The sequence below is a fragment of the Chrysochloris asiatica genome, unplaced genomic scaffold, assembly GCF_000296735.1.
Source record: "Chrysochloris asiatica unplaced genomic scaffold, ChrAsi1.0 scaffold00063, whole genome shotgun sequence".
NCBI lineage: Eukaryota > Metazoa > Chordata > Mammalia > Afrosoricida > Chrysochloridae > Chrysochloris > Chrysochloris asiatica.
Genome location: NW_006408581.1, coordinates 11370931 through 11383888, shown reverse-complemented (window position 1 = coordinate 11383888; position 12958 = coordinate 11370931).

Below are 12958 nucleotides of genomic sequence, written 5' to 3'. Positions count from 1 at the left end.
GAGGTATATAATTAGTCATATGTGAATGAATCTACCTCTGACTTAAAATAACAATTTGTTGTTGAGGAAGGGGAGAACTCATTGTTAAAATAATGTGTCAGAGACATTACTGGTTTACAATTTCTTCATTAGTTAACAAACAATGCAATCATGGTGGTCAATGCAATTGAAACTTTAATGCCAAAAAAAGAAAACCCCACAAAAGAATAGTGCAGACAAGATAAATCAATATTAGCAAAGCAAACCATGCATGAAATTGCAACTTCTATACACTGGAAAGCATAAGTCACCTGAAAGAAGACCTTAACACTATGGTGTCAACTGCTCACCTAAGAAGATAACTGCCTGACTGCTCTTCTTTTTGTGCTCAACTGTTTTCAAGCCATGGGAAATCCAAATCAATTCAGTCATGCAAAGAAATGCCTCTCAGCAGGATAACTGGATATGGAAAATGACTTCTCATAATGTCAAATTCTTACAATCAAATGGACATATTTCAAGTTATATCTGTTGTGATAATTTTTCATGCTTCCTAATTTCCATAATATTTCACATTTAGTTGCAGGGAATCAGCTGAAACACTTCCAATGTTAAATAATAATAATAGTCAGCACCTTGTCTTTTTCCTTATGCTAATTAGAGGTTGATGTGTTCTACCATAAATTATGATGACAGACTTGTTTCTATTTTTACATTTGTGCATACAAAAACGAAAAAAATTATATTATGTTTTCATTTTTATGCACAAATATAAAAATAGAAAGAGATGCATAAGCAGCTATAGAGAAAAACATTGCGTCAAGAGAGTATCTACTTTCTCAATATTTACTAAAACAATTGATGTTTTGTATGCTTGTTTTTCATTTTCTGTTGATAGCTGTGGTCAACAGTATTTATTATATTCCTTTTTGTAATTAAGACGGCTTTTTTGTTCGTTCATTTATTATCCTAGTAGTTTTTTCAAAGATTCATAGAGACAGCAATTTATTCATCTTGGCATACTTGAAAATACCTTCTTTCCCTTTTAATTTTAATGTGATTTGGCTAGAAATAAAATCTATCAGACTTACTGTGACAATTATTATTATTATGGGACTTACTATGATTATGATAATGATGATTTGGCTGAAAGTATTGCCCCACTGTAATCTTTCATTGATTGCTTCTCCAAATAAATCTAAGTCTAGTCCAATCTTTCCCATTTTAACTTTTTGGCAGTGTTCGTGTTTCCTGGTCTGAATAGTCTCAGAATTGATTAAAGAAGATTTCTAGCACTTTGTAGAAATCTGTCTTGCTGTAATCCTATTTAAATTATGTTTTCAGCCAATGGGTCTCCTTTCAAAACTCAAATCGTTTTTCATTAAAACTACATTTTCATTAATAATAACTCTTCTTTAAATTAAAAAAAATATTATTTATTTATTGTCATCTTTAAAATGTATGTCTTAGTTGTATTCTTAAAAAATCTTCTTTTTTTCCTTAATCTAGTTACACGTCAGTGTTTTTTAATCTGGTGGTGGTGGTAGTGGTAGTGGCGTGCTGGATGTGTGCTGTCGAGTGGGTTGTGATTCCCCAAAGATTTACAGCTTTGAAAATCCTATAAACATTTGAATTTAAAAGAACTTTTACAGCATTTCTTAAACAGAAAACAAATGTAGAATATGTACTATTTTCTCATAAGTGTTGTTTGACGCACAGTATTCTATTCAGTAATGAATTTTAAGTGCTATCTGATTAGTTTTGACTCAAAGTGACCCTATATAGTGTTTCCAAGGTATGACTGATAGGTTAATACCATTGAGCTTGCAGTTTGCAGTCTAGTGCTTATCCTACAGCACCACACCAGGGCTCCAATAATGGATACATTTCGTGTAAATGTTTTGCTTTGTATCTGTCATCTCATTATATGGTATAACAAAAATATATTTGAAATAGTTTCTAAAGTTCTTAAAATAGCATGTTAGACTCTAATCAAATCATCTGTCAGTTTGTCATACTGTGATGGCTTGTGAGTTGCTGTGATTCTGGAAGCTATGCCATGGGTATTTTAAATACCAGCAGGGTCACCCATGGTGGACAGGTCTCAGAAGAGCTTCCAGATGAAGACAGAGTAGGAATAAGTAGAAAAGAACTACTTCTGAATATTTAGTCACTGAAATCTTATCAATACCAGAGAAACACTGTCAGAGATAGTGCAGGAAAATGAGCCCCTCAGGTTCGAAGGCACTCAAAATGCGACTGGGGAGGAGTTGCCTCCTCAAAGTAGAGTTGACCGTGATGATGCCAGTGGAGTAAAGACTTGTGGACTTTCATTTGCTGATGGGGCACACCTGAAAATGAAGAGAAACAGCAGTAAAAATACATTAATACTCAGAACATGAAATGTAAAAAGTATAAATCTAGGAAAATTGGAAATTGTCAAAAGTGAAATGGAATGAATAAACATTGATATCCTATGCATTAGTGAGTTGAAATGGACTGATATTGGCCTTTTTGAATCTCACAATCACATGGTTTACTATTCTGGAAATGAGAAATTGAAGAGAAATGCATCACATTCATTGTCAAAAAGAACATATCAAGATCTATCATGAGGTGCAACACTGTCTGTGATAGAATAATATCCATGTGCTTACAGGGAAGACCAGTATTATTCAAATTTGCACACCAACCACTAAAGCCAGTGAGGATGAAATAGAATTCTACCAGCTTCATCAATTGGAAATCAATCAAACATTCAATCAAGATGTATTGATCATTACTGACAGTTTCTATCATATAAAGTATAGAATGCACTTTAAATTATTTAGATGTATAAAATACTCAGTGTCTCATCCCCTGAAATTACACGCTCAATTTTCAATCACTTCTCAGATCAACTACAAATTAAAATACAGAGCAAAGTCAATTATATGGAAATATTATTTAATTAAAGCACATATTTGTAAACTTTTACTGATGGACAAGGTGTAAGGAAAGTGTTAACTACTAGTTATAGATATGAAGAAAGTATACTTTTAATTTTAATGAGTCAAAACATAGGTGAGGAAAAGAAATTTCAAAGAATGACATCTGTAATCTCATTTAAATAACAAATTTAGGAAACTTCAATTCGTTTTTTGTTGTTGTTGAATGGTTGTTGTTGTTAAGTGCTGTCAAGTCATTTCCAACTTCTAGAAGCCTTGTATATGGTTTTCAAGGAGCAGGTGATGACCTTGAACCACCCACCTTGCTGGTCAAACCAATCTCGTGGCCCACTGTTTATCCTATAGTGTCACACAAGCTGTGGAGGTGGTGGTGGTGTGCTGTGGAGTTAGTTCTGGCTCAGAGAGACCCTGTATAGGGTTTCCTGGGCTGTAAATCTTTATGAGAGCAGAAAGTCTTAGCTCTCTCCTGCAGAACGGCTGGTAGTTTCGAACTGATGACCTTGAGGTTAGCTGCCTGACTCATAACCACTACTCTACCAAAGCCCCTTGCTAAACCAGTAGTTCCCTCTTAACTGAAACTTTGCCTTCAGTTGGTTGAATTACTATAGGGTCAACCACTGCTCCAATGTATTTATATTCCATATCTTTCTAAGTAGCATGATAAAATCTAAGGCAGGCCCACTGCTTTCCTAACTGGTTCCCTCTCCTTCTGTGGGTGTTGTCTGAAAAACACAATTTGGTAAGTATCTGTAAATTACCCTATCAGCATGTGGTAGTTAATGAAGCCAACCGCAGGCACAGTGTTATGTTGTTGTTGCTGTTAAGTGCTGTCCATTACTTTCCCACCCGTATTTGCTCAGCATACAGATTGAATAAGTGTGATGAAAGAATACAACCCTGGCACACACCTTTCCCGATTTTCAACTATTCAGTGTCAGCTTATTCTGTTTGAACAACTGCATCTTGGTCTATGTGCATGTTCCCCATGAGCACAATTAAGTGTTCCGGAATACTCATTCTCCTCAATGTTGTCCATAGCTTGTACATGATTAACACAGTCAAAAGCCTTTGCATAGTCAGTAAAGCACAGGTAAACATGTTTTTGGTATTTTCTGCTTTCAGCCAAGACCCATCTAGCATCAGAAATGATATACTTTATTCCATGTCCTAGTCAGGATCTGGCTTGAATCTCTTGGCAGTTCCCTGTCAATGTACGATGGCAGCCGTTTTTGAATCATCTTTAGAAAAATTGTATTTGCCTGTGATATCAGTAATATTGTTTGATGATTTCTGCATTCTAGTGGGTGACCTTTATTTGGAATGGACACAAATATGAATCTCTCCAATCAGTTGGTCAGGTGGCTCTCTTAATAATGTCTTGGCATAGATGAGTGCGTGCCTTCAATGCTACATCAGTTTGGAATATTTCAATTTGCATTCCATCAGTTCTTGGAACCTTGTGCTTTGCCATGTCTCTCAGTGCACTTTGGAATTCTTACTTCAGTATCTGGCTGTTGATCATATGCTGCCCCATGACCATTTCTTTTTGGTACAGTGACTGTGTATTCCTCCCATCTTCTTTGGAGGTTTTCTGCATAATTCAATATTTTGCCCAATTGTTGTTGTTAAGTATCATTGAGTGGTTTGACTCATAGCACTCTGTATAGGATGTCTGAGGAGCTGTTAGTGGGTTTGAACTGCTAAACTTGTAGTTCAAACTGACCTTGCACTTCAGTTTGGTATTCTGCAGAGGCACACCATAGAATTCTTCAATATTTACCTCAGTTCCTTCAGCTTGAGAAATGCTGAACGCGTTTTCTTTTGTTTTTCTAACTCCAGATCATTGCACATTTCATTATAATATTTGACTTTGAATTCTATAGCAGCACTTTGAAATTTTTTGTTCAGTTATTTTATCTCATTTCTTCTATTTGCTTAAGAGCATGTATCAGAGTGCCTTCTGACATCCATTTTAGTCTTTTCTTTCTTCTTTGTCTTCTTAATGATCTTTTGCTCTCTTCATGCATAATGTTCTTGGTGTCATCCCGTAAGTCTTTTGGTGTTCAATCATTAGTGTCTAGTGCATCAAATCTATTCTTGAGAAGATTTCTAAAATTCAGGAGGGATATGTTCAAGGTCATATTTTAGCTCTCATGGACTTGTTTGAATTTTCTTCAGCTTCAGCCTGAACTTGCATATGAGCAACTGATGGTCTGTTCCATAGTCTGCACCTGGCCTTCTATTGGCTGAGCATATTGAGCTTTTCCACCATCCCTTTCCCCAGGTGTAATAAACTTTATTTTTAGTTATTCCATCTGGTGAAATCCTTGTGTTTAAAAAAGCTATTTACCATAAAAAAGTCAATGGTCTAGCAAAATTCTAACATGTGTTCTCTAGCATCATTTCCATCATCAAGACAATATTTTCCAACTACTTTATCTCCAACCTTTGCATGCCCATCACCAACAATTATCAGTACATCTTGATTTAGTGCTTGATCAATTTCAAACTGAAGAAGTTGGTAGAATTCTTCAATTTCATCATCACTGGCTTTAGTTGTGGGTGCATAAATTTGATTAATAGTGAAATTAATTTGTCTTCCTTATATTCATATGGATATTATTGTATCACAGATAGCATTATACTTCAAGATATGTCTTTAAATGTTTTTTTGATGATGAATGTCATGCTATTCATCTTCACTTTATTCCCAGCATAGTAATGCATATGATCGCCAGATTCAAAATGGTCAATACCAGTCCAATGCAACTCACTAATACCTAGGGTATTGATGTTTATGTGTTTCATTTAATTTTTGAAAATTTCCAATATTCCTACATTCACATTTTATACATTCCATGTTCCAATTTAATGAATGTTTGCAGGTGTTTCTCCTCATTTTGAGTTGTGCCCCATCAGCAAATGAAGGTCCCCAAAGCTTTACTTCATTCACATCATCATGGATAACTCTACTGTGAAGGATCTAACTCTTCCCCAGTTATATTTTGAGTGCCTTCCCACCTGAGGGATTCATCTTCTGCTACAATATCTGACAATATTCTGGTGCTATTTATAAATATTCAATATTCATTATCTTCATGCTATCTGATGGTGTGTCTTTGCTATTCATAAGGTTTTCAGGGGCTAAACATTTGGAAGCATTCTTCCTCTTCTTCTTCTCAGTGTGTCTTAGTCTGGAAGCTCAGCTGGAACCTGTCCCCCATGGGTGACCCTGCTGTCATTCAAACTACCAGTGGATTGCAACACTTCCTGCATCACAGCAGCATGCAAGTCAGCACAGTGTCTTATGTACCTATATGGAAGCCTTGGTAGGGTGGTAATGTATGCATTAGGCTACTAACTGGAAGGTCAGCAATTCAAGTTCACCAGGCACTCCTTGGGAGAAAGTTGAGACTCGGTTCCTGTATAGATTTACTGTTTCAGAAACCCTATAAATTTATGAGTCAGAATTTACTTGATGGCACATAAAGATTTACAGCCTTGGACACCACACACAGGGTCACAATGAGTCACAGTCTACAGTATACTTGATGGCAATGGAATGTTTGGTCTGCATAAAAATTGAAGGTTGAAAATACAGTTTGGAGAGAGGATTCCACAATCCTGGTTCAATTCCATTTACAAAATGGAAGCAGTTACTAAATTAAACCATTTTCTAAATATAAACTAAGGGAAGCTTTAAAAGAACCTCTTGACACCATGTGATATGTTTCCAGTAGTTCAGGGAACACTGGGACATAATTTGACTCCAGCCAACAGCAGTTTGAAGGTTGGAATAGTAGATGGACTGCAATGGTCTAATAATGAAGTAAAGAAATAACAACTTTGAGAGAAAATGTCCTTGCGAGCTGTTTTTTGTTTTGTTTGTTTATGGACCAAATGTAACACTAGGCAAGGGAAGAAACAGAAAAGAGTCCTGAAGAAGAGCTCTCTTTAAAGCGTTGCCTAGAGGTTAAAAGAGGACCAGATTTCTGGAAGCCTTAGTATTTCTAGCAGTACTGCTGAGCAGATAGCAGAATGCTGCCAGCCACAAGAAACTTTGCCATAGCCAGAAAACTGCAGTTGGATCAGGAATTGAAGATAAAGATACAGAATTTGTGCAATTTGTCATTAAAAGGACAACAATTTGTCTCTACCAGTCAAGTAAGAACAATTTAGCACATAATTGTTCCTTCTTCACATTCACCTGCTCTAACCAGAAGGAACCAAAATAGTAGATGCAAAGTAGTTAAGAAGGAGAAGAAAGAAAGAGCAGTCCTTTCCCACCTGCAGGCTTTAAGGTTTGAGGCAGGACTGTGTTGGGATTGGAAAGAAACTTTAAACTGAATTTAAAAATAAAATTTAATATTAGATTTTAAAAGAATGATTGCTAAAATGAGACTGTACTTTGTGAATGACATGGGCTAGAAAAACTATGAGACATGCCAAAAATTTCCCTAAGAGCTTCCTCCAAAATCTAGAGGATGAGTTTAATGAAAAATAAAATGAAATTGCTGAAAATAAAATTGCTGTCTGCTCACCCTCTACTAAGTTCCTCTTGTTCAATATGGTTACAAATAGAATACTCAATTTGGCTCATGAGACCTAAGTGATAACCCAAGAGACATTGTGGGAGTGACAATAAAGGAAGGCAAGTACCCCCACTCTCATGGATTGAATTATGTCTACCCCAAAAATATGTGTTGTAGTTACAATCTTATTGGGGATGATTTATCTTTGATATATTAATAAGCCCAAATGGATGGAAGTTGTGTTTTTAATTGCTTTCTTTTGAAAAGAGAATAAATGCATGCTAGCAATCAGAGGTGAGTAAGATCTCTGCCAAGACACAGGGAGATATCCAAGGAGACAGGAAGCTGAAGTCAAAGAGACAAAGTTACATTCCTCCAGGGTTAAGAAAGTAAAAAAGCCTTTTTTTGGACAGGCATTCTTAAATCCCATGGCTAGCCTCCTAAACTGTGATAAAATGAATTTCTGCTTGTAAAGTTATCCATTTGTGACATTTCTGTTATAGCAGCAGTAGATAACTAAGTTAATCAGGAAAACAATGAAAACACACTGACAACAAACTAAACTAAATTTCAAATTTTCTACAATGATAGTCTTTAATATGAGTTTAAGTTGTATTTACTTCATGATGAGAAGCAAGTTAAAAAATATATATCTCATGTACTTACTGAACTATTGACTATGTAGCTATTCATTTGGCAATGTTTTCTGCAACAACAAATATAAAGAACTCACGAAAAGATTCTGATAGGACTTTTTACTCCCTCTCTTGGGCTTTCTCCTTCTTATCTCTCTCTACCATATTAACTACTCCTTTACATATTTTCCTAATTCATCTCTCCTATCTCTCCCAACATCTGCTCCTTGAAGACCCTATGGATTTTTATGAGTCGAAGTGACATTACAGCAGTCAACAACAGCAGTCTATCACAAATTCTCTAGCTTGACATTCAAAACTCTCTAATTTTAACTTCTCTCCCTTTATTTTTTAAATTTCAATTTATGTAGCTATGAACTGTTCCTTATTTATTATAAATAGTTTCAATGTTCTTTCCCATTATTTTGGGTCAAACTCTTACCTGTATATGAAATTCTCTTGTCCCATCTTTCTATTCTGAACATGTTTGAATTCTAACTGTGCATGAAAACGTAGATTCCCAGACACCACCACCATAAAACATCCCTTGATTATATCAGACAGATTCCAGCTCTTCTCTCTTTCTCATATTACAATTTAATTAATTAACTTCAAACATATTTATATACATTTTTAATGGACATGGCATTCTGCTAATCACTTTAAAAAATAGTTTAAATATGGCTAGTTTAGTGCTAATGAAAGAGAGGCATGAATTTTCATCAAAGTATTATGAAGAGTACTTTGAGAACTAAGGTGCACTTGGCAAGAGACATGGTGTTTTCAAGCATTTCATATGCACATACAAACTGGGCAATGAACAAGGAAGACTGGGAAAGAATTTGCATGTTTGAATTATAGTGCTGGCTGAAATATTGAATATCCATGAAGCTGCAAGGCTCCTTAGAAACAAGGATGGTGAGCTTTTATCTCATACAATTTAAATATATACTTGGGAAGGACCAGTCAATAGGTAATGAAATCATGTCTTGTAAATAAGAGGATAGAAACAAGATGATAGAAATAGGATGACTGTCAAAGAGGTATATTGACACATTGGCTGCAACAATGGCTCAAGCATAGGAATGATTATAAAGATAACCCAAGACCTGACAGTGTTTAATTCGGTTGTACATAGGATTGCTTTGAGCTAGAATGGATGCAATTGTCCCTAACAACAACTTCAGATGGTGTTGTATTGTGATAAATCCTATAGGAAAAATATACAAGGAGGCTTCAGTTTGAGGAAAATGGAATGAAAAGAAAATGGAATTTTTAAATGGACTTTTGAAGTCCCCCCCATATACAATCAGCTTGTGACGTTAAAAAGCAGCTCTAGATTATGTCTGGACAAGTCACAGATAGTTTTACAAAGGGGGCATGCCTAACTATACATTGAGAAGAAACAGAGGGAATTGATGAAATACAAATAGAAAAATTTCAACAAACTGATGAGGCACTCATTTATGCCAAGAAATTTGGAAGACAGCTACTTGGCCAACTGATTGGAAGAGATCCTTATTTGTGCCCATTCCAAAGAGAGGTGACCAGATGGAATGCAGAAATCATTGGACAAAATCATTCATATCACATGCAAGTAAAATTTTGCTAAAGTTAATTTTAAAATTTCTGCAAGAGTATATTGACAGAGGGCGGCCAACAGATCAGGCTAGATGCAGAAGAGGATATGCAGTGAGGGATGTCATTGCTGATGTCAGATGGACCTTGAATGAAAGCATAGAATACCAGAGAGATGTCTTCCTGTTCTTTATTGATTACTTTAAAAGCTTTTAACTGTGTGGATTATGACAAACTATGGACAACACTGTGGTGAATGAATATTCCGGGATACATAATTGTGTTCAAGAGGAACCTGCGCATAGACCAAGAGGCAGTCATTCAAACAGAACAAGGAAACACTGAATGGTTTAAAATTAGGAAATGTGTACACCAGGATTGTATTCTTTCCCCATACTGATTCTATTTATATTCTGAGCAAATAATCTAAGAAGCTGGATTCTATGAAGAAGAATGTGGCATCCGGATTGGAGGGAGACTCATTAACAACCTGTAATGTGCAGTTGATAAAACCTTGATTGCTGAAAATGAAGAAGTCTTAAATGCATACTGATGACGATGAAAAACTAATCTCTTTCCTGTTCAACTTTTTGAACGTATGTATTGAACATTACAAAGCTCATGAAGCTTTGGTAATAAGTCTATCATGTATACTTAGTGTATCATTGCCAGCCTGAGACAAATCAAAATGCATAATTCTTCTGTTGCTCCCCACCACACTGCCTCAAGTAGCAGATAAGTTATTGGGGAAATACTTTATTTCAACTTCTGTTTTTATTTATTTATTTATTTATTTATTTATTTCAGGAAGGCCACTTGCTAGTATTATACTCTTGGCACTTCTCTGTCACCTATTTCACTTACGGGATAGGAAAAGTAAATATGACTTTATAATAAGTGAATTTGGCATGCGAAACAGTCCATGAATGACTCTTCTATTTCCTCTATCTGTTTTCTTGGAGGTCAACTAAAGATAGGAAGCAGCATTTATCTTTATCCCTACATATCACACATGTTCAAGGGAAAACCTGGGGTTATCCAGAACAATGACCCTACCCAAAGGGGAAGTCTGTCTAATTCTGTAATTCTGTATTAGGCATCCTGTTTTTATTTCTTTGTCATGTTTTCCTTCTTTTAAAACAATTTTCTACCCTTTTTCTTTCTTTTTTCCCTTCTTTCTCTCTCTTTCTTTCATATTCTACAAATGACAAATTGTTGTCATTGCTGGTAAGTGCAGTTGAGCTGGTTCTGACTCATACTAACCCTGTATAGGGTTTTCAAGAAGTGGTTGGTGAGCTTGAACTGTCGACCCTGAGAGTTTCAAACCAACCTTGCAGTCTAGTGCATTAACCCTCACCATCACACCAGGACAAAAGACAAATAAGTGTTTTTCAGGTTTCGTTCAAACCTCATTAATACACACAATGTTTTGTATAATGACAATGGTGAATCATCACTTGTGTGACAGATTTTAATCAGATGAAGTCCCTAAACTGTTGCAGTAGCCAGTAGCCAGTTCCAGTTTTCTCCTCGATAGCATGCTGGCATGATTCCAGTATGTCCAATAGATAATCTGTTACATATTATGGAAATAGTATTCAGTAGATATTTGTTCTAAGTGAATATCTTGTGGATGTTATTTTCTATTTATGACATTTGATTTAAAATATCAAAGTTTTTGTGGATATTTTTTGTTGAATGTATAAGCTAAAGATTCTAGGATGCAATTTATTTATAAACCTGTTAATAGCAAATTTAAAATTAAGATTAATGAATTAGCATTAATGTGTAATTAAACAACCTAGGATTTAATAATTAAAACAAATAGTATTTAATATGAAGATTAAAATCACATTCATAACTTACTGTTAATAAATTTTCATATAAAATATGGTGATATTGGGCTTCATAACAAATATCTCATTATGCTGTCCTCTAATATATATATATATATATATATATATATATTGGTTTTTCTTTGTTTTTAGAAAGGAACGAGTATAGTAGGTAAAACATTCATAACTAATATTTTCATTCTATGTTTTTCTCATCCCGCATGTTAGAAAATTTAGAGAATGATTCTTTATTTTACTATATGAAAGAGAACATTAATAATAATATTATATTCCACTGACATATTTGCATGGTTGTTGTTGTTGTTGTTATGTACCGTTGAGTCAGTTCGGACCCATAATGACCCTGTATAGGGTTTCCTAGGAGTGGTTGATGAGCTTGAACTTTGCAGTTCAAGTCAACATTGCAGTCCAGAGCATTAATTCATAGCACCACACCAGGACTGGTTGTCAGGTGCCATTAAGTCAGCTCTGACTCATAGCCACCCGATGCACAACAAAAAATACACTACCCAGTTCTGTGCCAAACTCAACATTGTTTACACTTCAGTCCACTGCAGCTGAGACTATGCCAAATTATCTGGTTGGTGGATGTCCTCTATTTCACTGACCCTCTACTTTATCTAGCATAATGATGTCCTTCCCCAGGGTATGATCCTTCCTGATAATATGTCCAAAGTATGAGAGACATCCTGTATGCCATCCTGGCTCCTAAGGAACATTCTGGCAGTACTTCTTCCAGCACCCATTAGTTTGTTTGTCTGGAAGCCATCGTACTTTTAACATTCCTCTAGATGTGCTCACCTATCTTTGGAGTGGGCACAAATATGGATCTCGTCCAATGTGCTGGGCAGATAGCTGCCTTCTAAACTTCTTAGCATAGAAGAGTGAGCACCTCTAGTGATTCATCAGTTTGTTGAAAGATTTCAATTTGTGTACTGTCAATCTCGAGCCTTGCTTTTCACCCATTCCTTCAGAGCAGCTTGGACTTCTTCCTTCAGTATTGTTGATTCTTTATCATATGCTACCTCTTGACATGTTTGAACTTCCAACATTTCTTTTTGGTACAGTGACTTTTTGTATTCCTTCTATCTTCTTTTGACTTTTTTTTTTTTTTTTTTTGCATCATTGAATATTTTGCCCATTGTTCTTGTTGTTGTTAAGTGCTGCTGAATCAGTTCTGACTCACAGAGACTCTATGTAGGGTTTTCTGAGAAATGGCTGGTAGGTTTGAACTGCAAACCTTTCAGTTAGCAGCCCAATCCTTGTCCTACACCAGGACTCCTTAGAATTTTGCCCTCAGAATCCTTCAATATTTCAACTTGAGACTTGAATTTTTTATTCGTTTCTTTCAGCTTCGGAAATGCTGAGTACGTCTTTCATACTTCCCTTTATTTTTGTTTTTTTAAACTCCAGATCCTTGAATATTTCAT